We start from the raw sequence: 8198 nt of genomic DNA, 5'->3' as shown, positions 1-8198 counted from the left end.
CTCTGTGCCAGCTGGTGGTGCTTCCGGCCTTCTCAGACAGCATCTCACCTCCCACCTTTCGTTGGAGCATCCCCCTCTCTTTTCTGTTTCTGGCTGGTGGAAGGGAGAGGCCAGTTCCTGTCTTCTATATTTAGGTTAAATGGAAGTGAGCCTTGCTATTCTCCCTGATGGAAATGGTGATTATAAACACACAAAGATACCCGTACACCCACTGTGTACTGCAGGCTGTCTTGTACTTTGGCACTTTATAACAATTGTTGGTATTCTCAACACACTATTCCTGGCTAAATAAGTAAATAAATAAAAATAAAAATAAATTGTTGCTAACTCCTGGGAGATCTGGACAGTGCTATCGCCATTTCACAGCTGAGAGATCAGGTTCATTATTCCTTCATTTAAAGCCCCAGAAGGAATAAATTGGGTTCCCTTCACATTGTGTACTTGTAAAATAAAACCAATAAAATGAAATACCTGTGCAACAGAATCTCCCCAACACAGTTAGGTGTTCTAAGGGTGTTACTCATGAATGTCCCACCACAGTTCACACAGAAGGGAAGGGAAATTTCCTGGAAGTAATTTTATTTGTGGAAAAAAAAATAATGGGAGAAGTCAACTCTCCATTCACACTTTTAAAGACAGCTTGTAGACACTACACTTTTTGTTTTTTGTCTTTTTGAGACAGAGTCTCACTCTGTTGCCCAGGCTAGAGTGCCAGGGTGTCATCCCAGTTCACAGCAAACTCAGACTCCTGAGCTCAAATGATTCTCTTGCCTCAAACTCCAGAGTAGCTAGGACTACAGGTGCCTGCCACATCACCTGGACAGGTTTTCTATTTTTAGTAGAGATGGGGATCGCACTCTTCCTCAGGCTGGTCTCCGGCTCCTGAGCTCAAGGGATTTTCCTGCCTCAGTTTCCCAGAATGCTAGGGTTATAGGAGTGAGCCACTGCACCCAGCTGAGAATAGAATGTTTTGATAACATTGATGCTTCATTTCATAACATGAACTTATATTAAAATTGACAGTTTTATCCCAGAAAGTTCTAACCTGATACATGTGTAAGAGGAAGGACTTCCAAGTTAATCTTCGGTATTCTGAGGAATCTATTAGATACCTCTGGTACATGTGCTAGAGAAGCCCGCACAGTTCCCAAGATGACTACGGTGTGACCTTGAGTATTGCCCTTAAAGGAGGGAAATGTCGGGCAAGCTTGGTGACCTCCACATCTAAGTCTTTGGAAAGACTTTAGAAATAATCTAGATTGGCCAATGTGCAATGTTAACACTCAACTACTAGCGTCAAAATGGCCTTATCTACAGCACTAAAGTAGATACCATGTCACAAAGCAAGAAAATTATCTGTAATTTTTTTTAGTATTAGCCTTAAATTGGGCTAGACAATAGGTCTTTCATCTCTTATGTGCTACCCTTAGGGTCAAATGTGTTTTTTATTTCAGTTTTTTTTTCTGATGAATACAATGAGTATACTGAAAATTTGGTGATAAAACCCCAGTGAACAGTGAGAAGGAAATTTTCAATGAAATAAAACATTTCTTTTTTTTTTTTTGAGACAGAGCCTCAAGCTGTCACCCTGGGTAGAGTGCTGTGGCATCTCACGGCAACCTCCAACTCTCTGGCTCACGGCAACCTCCAACTCTCTGGCTCAAGTGAGTCTCCTGCCTTACCCTCCCAAGTAGCTGGGATCACAGGTGCCCGCCACAATGCCCGGGTATTTTTTGGTTGCAGCCATCATTGTTGTTTAGTGGGCCCAGGCTGGATTTGAACCTGCCACCTTAGGTGTATGTGGTTGGAGCCTTAGCCACTTGAGCCACAGGCGCCAAGTCGAAATAAAACATTTCTGCAGAAAAATGCCCAAATATTCATACCAGGTAGAATGATTGTAGACTATAAATACCTTCATCTCAGGTTTTGTCATCAAATGCGTTCTTAAAAAATCTTTCACCTTTCCAGCTCTTATGGATTTCAGGATTGCGGATAAGGGCACCTGCACCTTGACCACTTGAAAAATATGGTATATTTGATTCAGAGGGAGGATATCCAGATTGTGGTCACTCAGTAAAGCCTTTTCTGCAGCCATGTTCAAAGATGCCAAGTACAGGGTGAACATAAAGTTCATGTACAATTTAAAGTTAAAACTATTTTAAATTGCGCATGAACTTTATGCCCATCCTGTATTTATACTTCTCTATGAAAACCACAATTATCAATATCATCTCTGATCAAATACTACAATACTTGGAGTGGGTGCTGTGGCTCATACTTATGATCCCAGCACTATGGGAGAATGAGGTAGGAGGATCCCTTAAGGCCAGGAGTTTGGGATCAGCTTGGACAGTGTAGTGAGACCCCATCTCTAAAAAAAAAAAATTTAAAAACTAGCCTGATTCCATGGGTGCATAGTCTGTAGTCCCAGCTACTTGGGAAGCTGAAGCAGGAGGATTGTTTGAGCCTGGGAGGTTGAGGCTGCAGTGAGCTATGATTATAACATTGCATTCTAATCTAACTCTACTGCAATGGAGTTAGACTCTGTCTCGCCAAAAAAATTAAAAAATTAAAAAATCAAAAAAACCCAAATCTCCTCAGTGATATCCAATACATAACAGTTCATGTGGGGAGAAATCTGGCAGTTTTAGGTAACAACAAGAGCACAGTGTGCTGTGGGCGTTCAGAGAGTGAAGAAGTGTAGTCCAGGCTACCTGGAGCTCCAGAACACTGCAGATGGGAAGTCAGGCTGAACTTTCAGTTCTGAACACACGACAGCAGATCCTCAAATCTTAACCTCCCTGGCCCAGTCACCTTGAATGAGTGGCTGAAAGGACAGGGAGTCATCAGAGGCATGGCCCAGGTGTTTCTGGATTTGATAGGAGAGAGCAATGAAATCACTGTCAAAGGATGATGTGCTGAATCCATTGTGGAATGTTTTTCTTAAAGGAATCACCTCAGTGTCTTAGGTCTCTGTACTTTAAACTGGATTCTCCGGGGGCTAATGGTACTGCTGCAAGACACTGCATTATCCTACACTCTGCTGAACACAGGAATCACTGCAGATGTGGAAGGGACACAGACATTGAGCCTTAAATTGCCTGCTTTATGGTGATAAGTACAACGACATAAGGTAAAGCGAGAAAACTGCTGTAGGCTCGGGGCCTATAGCTCAACCGGCTAAGGCGCCAGACACGTACACCTAAGGTGACAGGTTCAAATCCCCAGCCTGGACCCGCCAAACAACAATGACGGCTGCGACCAAAAAATAGCCAGGCGTTGTGGCGGGCGCCTGTGGTCCCAGCTACTTGGGAGGCGGAGGCAGGAGACTCGCTTGGGCCCAGGAGCTGGAGGTTGCTGTGAGCTGTAATGCCACGGCACTCTACCCAGGGTGACAGCTTGAGGTTCTGTCTCAAAAAAAAAAAAAAAAGAAAACTGCTGTAACAGAGAAAACATATCTATAATTATGCGAAAGATCATTGTAAGGACAAACTGCAGACCTGGTTAGGACAGGAAAAGAGAAGAACAGAAAAGGGTCCCCAAATAAAATGACATTCAGGTTTTGGCCTTGAAGGATGGAGAGGGCACTGCAGCCGAAAGGGAGATTTCAGGGAGAACATTCAGGATAAGGTTGCAGCCAGGGAAGAGGAGGGCAGGGAGGGTGGGAGTGTCATGGGACAGAGCCATGGTTATCCTCGTAGAATTATGGGGCACGTTTCCCAAACTTGAGCATGCCTCAGAATCTCCCTGAAGGCTTGGTGTGACAGATTCCTAGGTCCCACCTCGGGGTCTCTGGGATGGAATGCAAGGAGGGCTGCTTTTGGTTCTGGTTTTGTACCACCCTCTGAGACCCACTGGATAGCACGGTGCTCAGTGGCAGGGAAACCAGGCAAACTGCCATGAGGCTGCACCTTGGGGAAACGGCGTTTTCCCAGGTGAGGAGCGAAGTTCATCAGACCACACTGCAGCTCTAGGTAGTGGCGAGATCACCTCTGGAGAGGGCTCACAGTGCCAAGGGACTCACCGGGGACTCTGGAGCTGCTGCCTGGCTTCCCAAGCCGCCCTATTCCCTGTGCTCAGCTCAGCTGCAGGGTGGAGGGAACGTCGGTGCCCACTTCGCAGGGCTGTTCTGAGGGGTGAATGCAGGGAGGTTTCATTTTGGACAGGGACATAGTGAAGTCAGTATAGTAGGGTTGCCCAGAAAGTAGCCAGCCATGCAATGTGGAAAAATCGTACTTACAATGGCCAGGCACCTTCTGAGAGGCCCTCATATTTGTGAAATAAAGACGTAAAGTCAAGATGATTGCTTTTTTTTGTTTTTGAGACAGAGCCTCAAGCTGTCCCCCTGAGTAGAGTGCCATGGTATCACAGCTCACAGCAACCTCCAACTCCTGGGCTCAAGCGAGTCTCTTGCCTCTGCCTCCCAAGCTACTGGGGCCACAGGCACCCACCACAATGCCTGGCTATTTTTTTTCAGTTGCAGCCATCATTGTTGTTCGGCAGGCCCGGGCTGGATTCGAACCCGCCACCTTAGGTGTATGCCTTAACCACTTGAGCCACGGGCACTGAGCCAAGATGATTGTTGACTCAAGACATTAAGTAAGACTGGGTGCTGTGGCTCACGCCTGTAATTCAAAGCACTTTGTGGAGGTTGAGGTGCAAGGATCACTTGAGGCCAGAGTTTGATACCAGCCTGGGCAAGACAGTGAGAACTGATTTCTCCCTGAAATCTCTCCTAAAAAAATTTAAAAATTGAGACATGTGTGTGGCACAGCCTGTAGTCCCAGCTACTTGGGAAGCTGAGGCAGGAGCATGGCTTGAGCTGCCCAGGAGTTTGTGGACACAATGAGCTGTGATCAAGCCACTGCACTCCAGCCTGGGCGGCAGAGAAAGGCCTTGTCTCAAAAATAAATAAATAAATATATAAAATGCAATGTTAGAAAAGCACATTGTGAAGTCCAGTCAGCAGGCAGTATGACGGACAGATGGATAGCCTGTACTCAGCCCTAGCGCCCACAGCCGGGTCACCACTGGGGTGGTGCAAAATGGTTTGCAGTGAGCAGGCCCTGACCTGACCTGGCTCCCCAGGCCTCACCTGGGCCACTGATCCAATCTGAGCCTGGATTTGCTTAGGACCCCGCTGCAGGATCTCTGGGCTGTCGAATAACAGCTGGTGGAAATGATTTAAAGAATGCCTTCTGGGCTACAAGCTATGTTGTTCACAGTAAGCGGGAAGGGCTGTCACCAAAATCATTGCACAAAGTGGGTGAAATACAGTGCTGGAGGGCCATGCAGAGGCCCAGCCTCACTGGACGTGGGGGGTGGGGGTAGAACTCAACACAAGACAGGTTTAGGCCAAGGGGAAAAGCTAGAAAGAAAAACTGTTGGAAGTGAAGGGTGGCATTGCCTCCACTACCCCTCAGGCACCCTGAGCAGGTACCCCACTGGGCATGGCCAATGCCCATGGGTGGAACAGCAGGACAGTGGGAGAGAGGGAAGGAGGGAGAACGGCAACTCGTAGAGGCTTTGCAGCCACCATGGTGACCAGTCATCTTTTGTGTCATAGAAAAAGAACCAAAGCCCACATGAGTTCCAGACATATTCATGTACCCCTGCACAGTAATAATCATCCAAGCCACCATCTTCCATTATGTCATTATTACAAAGGAGATCTATAAGTATATTTCAGCTTTTTAAAAAAACATTAAATTATATCAGGAGATAGAACTCTTTGGTATTATTTCTTACCACACCTTGTTATTTTATTGTCAGTGTTATCATTTAAAACCATTTCCCTTTCCCTGAAGAAATCAAAACTCCAAGACAGGAGATAAGAGTGACTCATTCTCAATTAAGGACAATGTATGACAGTGGTATATACTTGACTTTCATTCATCCATTCATTCTGTCATCTAATACTATTCATCACCCCTGTGTGCTAAGCACTGTGCTGGCTGCTGGGTCCAGCTGGGATGTACGTCGTGCCACATTTTCAGTAAATGAGGGTGGTACTGTAAGATGGTAATGGAGTTGAAAAATTCTTACTGCATAATGACATCTTAGCCATCGTAATGTCAGAGCCCAGTGCATTACTCACCTGTTTGTGATGCTAATATAAAGAGACCAGTTATATAAAAGTCTAGCAGAAAGAACTATGTACAGTGCATAATATTTGATAATGATAATAAATGACTATGCTATGGGTTTATGTATTTACCATACATACTGTCCTTTTTATCATCTCAGACGGGACTCCTTTATATACATATATTTATATAAAAGTGAACTGTGAAACAGCCTCAGGGACATCATCCAGAAGGTACCCAGAAGAAGACATTGTTATCACAGGAGTTGGTGCTTGTTACTGCCCTGAGAACCTTCCGGTGGGGCAAGATCTTGAGGAGGTGGAAGACGGCAGCACTGGTGATCCCGACTCTGTGTAGGCCTCGACTGATGTGTGTGTTTGTGTCTTATTTTAAACAAAAAAGTTTAAAAGGGAAAAGAAAATTTTAAATAGAAAAAAGAATAAGGATATGTATACAAAGAAAATATTTTTGTATAGCTGTATACAAAGTTTGTGTTTTAAATTAAGTGCCAATACAAAACTGTCAAAAGAGTCTGGGCTTGGTGGCGCCACCTGTCATCCTAGCACTCTGGGAGGCCAGGTGGATTGCCTGAGCTTACAAGTTTGAATTCGAGACCAGCCTGAGCCGGAGCAAGACCTTATCTCTAAAAATAGACCGGTGTTGTGGCAGGTGCCTGTAGTCCTCAGCCCTGGGGAGGCTGAGGCAAAAGAATCATTTGAGCCCAAGATTTGAGGTTGCTGTGAGCTGTGACAGCACAGCACTCTACCAAGGGCAACAAAGTGAGACTCTGTCTCAAAAAAAACAAAACAAGACAAAATAAAAACGATCAAAAAATCAAAAGTTTATAAGTGAAAAGTTACAGTAAGCTAAAGTTAATTTACTAGTGAAGAAGGAAAAATATTTTTATAAATTTAGTGCAGCCTGCGTGTATAGTGTTTATAAAGCCCACAGTAATGTCCGAGGCCTTCACATTCCCTCCCCGCTCATTCGCTCACTGATGCCCCCAGAGCAACTTCTAGTCTTGCGAGCTCCACAGGTGTGCCGTTTTTTATCTGTTATGCTATGTTTTTACCGTGCCTTTTCTATGTTCAGATGCAGACATGCTTACCAACATGCTACGGGTGCCTGCAGCATTCAGGACAGAGCGTGCTGTGCGGGTGTACCATGCAGCCTGGGTATGCAGCGGCCTGTACCGTCTCGGCGTGTGTACGTGTGACACTTGCACAGAGACACAGTTCCTAATGATGCATTTCTTAGGATTGTATTTTAAGCCCATTTACTGAAGAATACCTGGGCACAAACACAAAACAAGTCTCATAGTGACTTAAATTATCATCTAGCTCTCTGAACAGCAGGTTCCTATCTGTTTTTAAAAATATTCAGGGCAGTGCCTGTGGCTCAAAGGAGTAGGGCGCTGGCTCCACATACCAGAGGTGGAGGGTTCAAACCTAGCCCCAGCCAAAAACTGTAAAAAAAAAAAAAAAAAAAATATATGTGTATATATATATATATATATATATATATATATATATCTCAAACCATATTCCAGGTAGCTGCTCAGACTGTGGTAAGAAATAAAGCAGAAGGAAATGAAAAGCATAAAAATTAAAACTCTCCATGCCAAAGAGTCAGATAACAATTTTATTCTTATTAATCACTACTATAACAAGCATGATTTTAGTGAGTGAATTTACGTCCATTCCAGCTTCTGGGACGAGGGCTGTGAGTTCAGAACCGGGGCCTCTCTGGACCAGTGCAGGCCGGGGGCTGAGGAAGAAGGGCAGCTCCCCCAGCTCCTCCAAGGAGGGTCTGAGGGGCCAAGTTCTTAGACACACTTCCCACACCAACATTCAACAGAGCAGAAGCTTTAAAATCTGAACGTGAGACCCTGCGAGGAAACTTCCATATACACCAAGGATGCCAACCCATGACCAGACTTCTCTCTTTAAAGAAAAATAAATTTTTTTTAACTTAAAAGAAAATGACAGAAAGAACTCTGTTTTCGCTCCTTCCTGATACCACCTCCCACCCGATGTAGAAGTCTAGCTTCTGGTGTTGTTTGGTGTTTTCAGTCATCAGTGTTGATTCTGTGATGAACATTTTGTATAAGGG

This window comes from Otolemur garnettii, unplaced genomic scaffold (assembly GCF_000181295.1).
Source record: "Otolemur garnettii isolate 467f Iridium unplaced genomic scaffold, OtoGar3 scaffold00071, whole genome shotgun sequence".
Taxonomy (NCBI): Eukaryota; Metazoa; Chordata; class Mammalia; order Primates; family Galagidae; genus Otolemur; species Otolemur garnettii.
Note: the sequence above shows the minus strand (reverse complement) of the source record.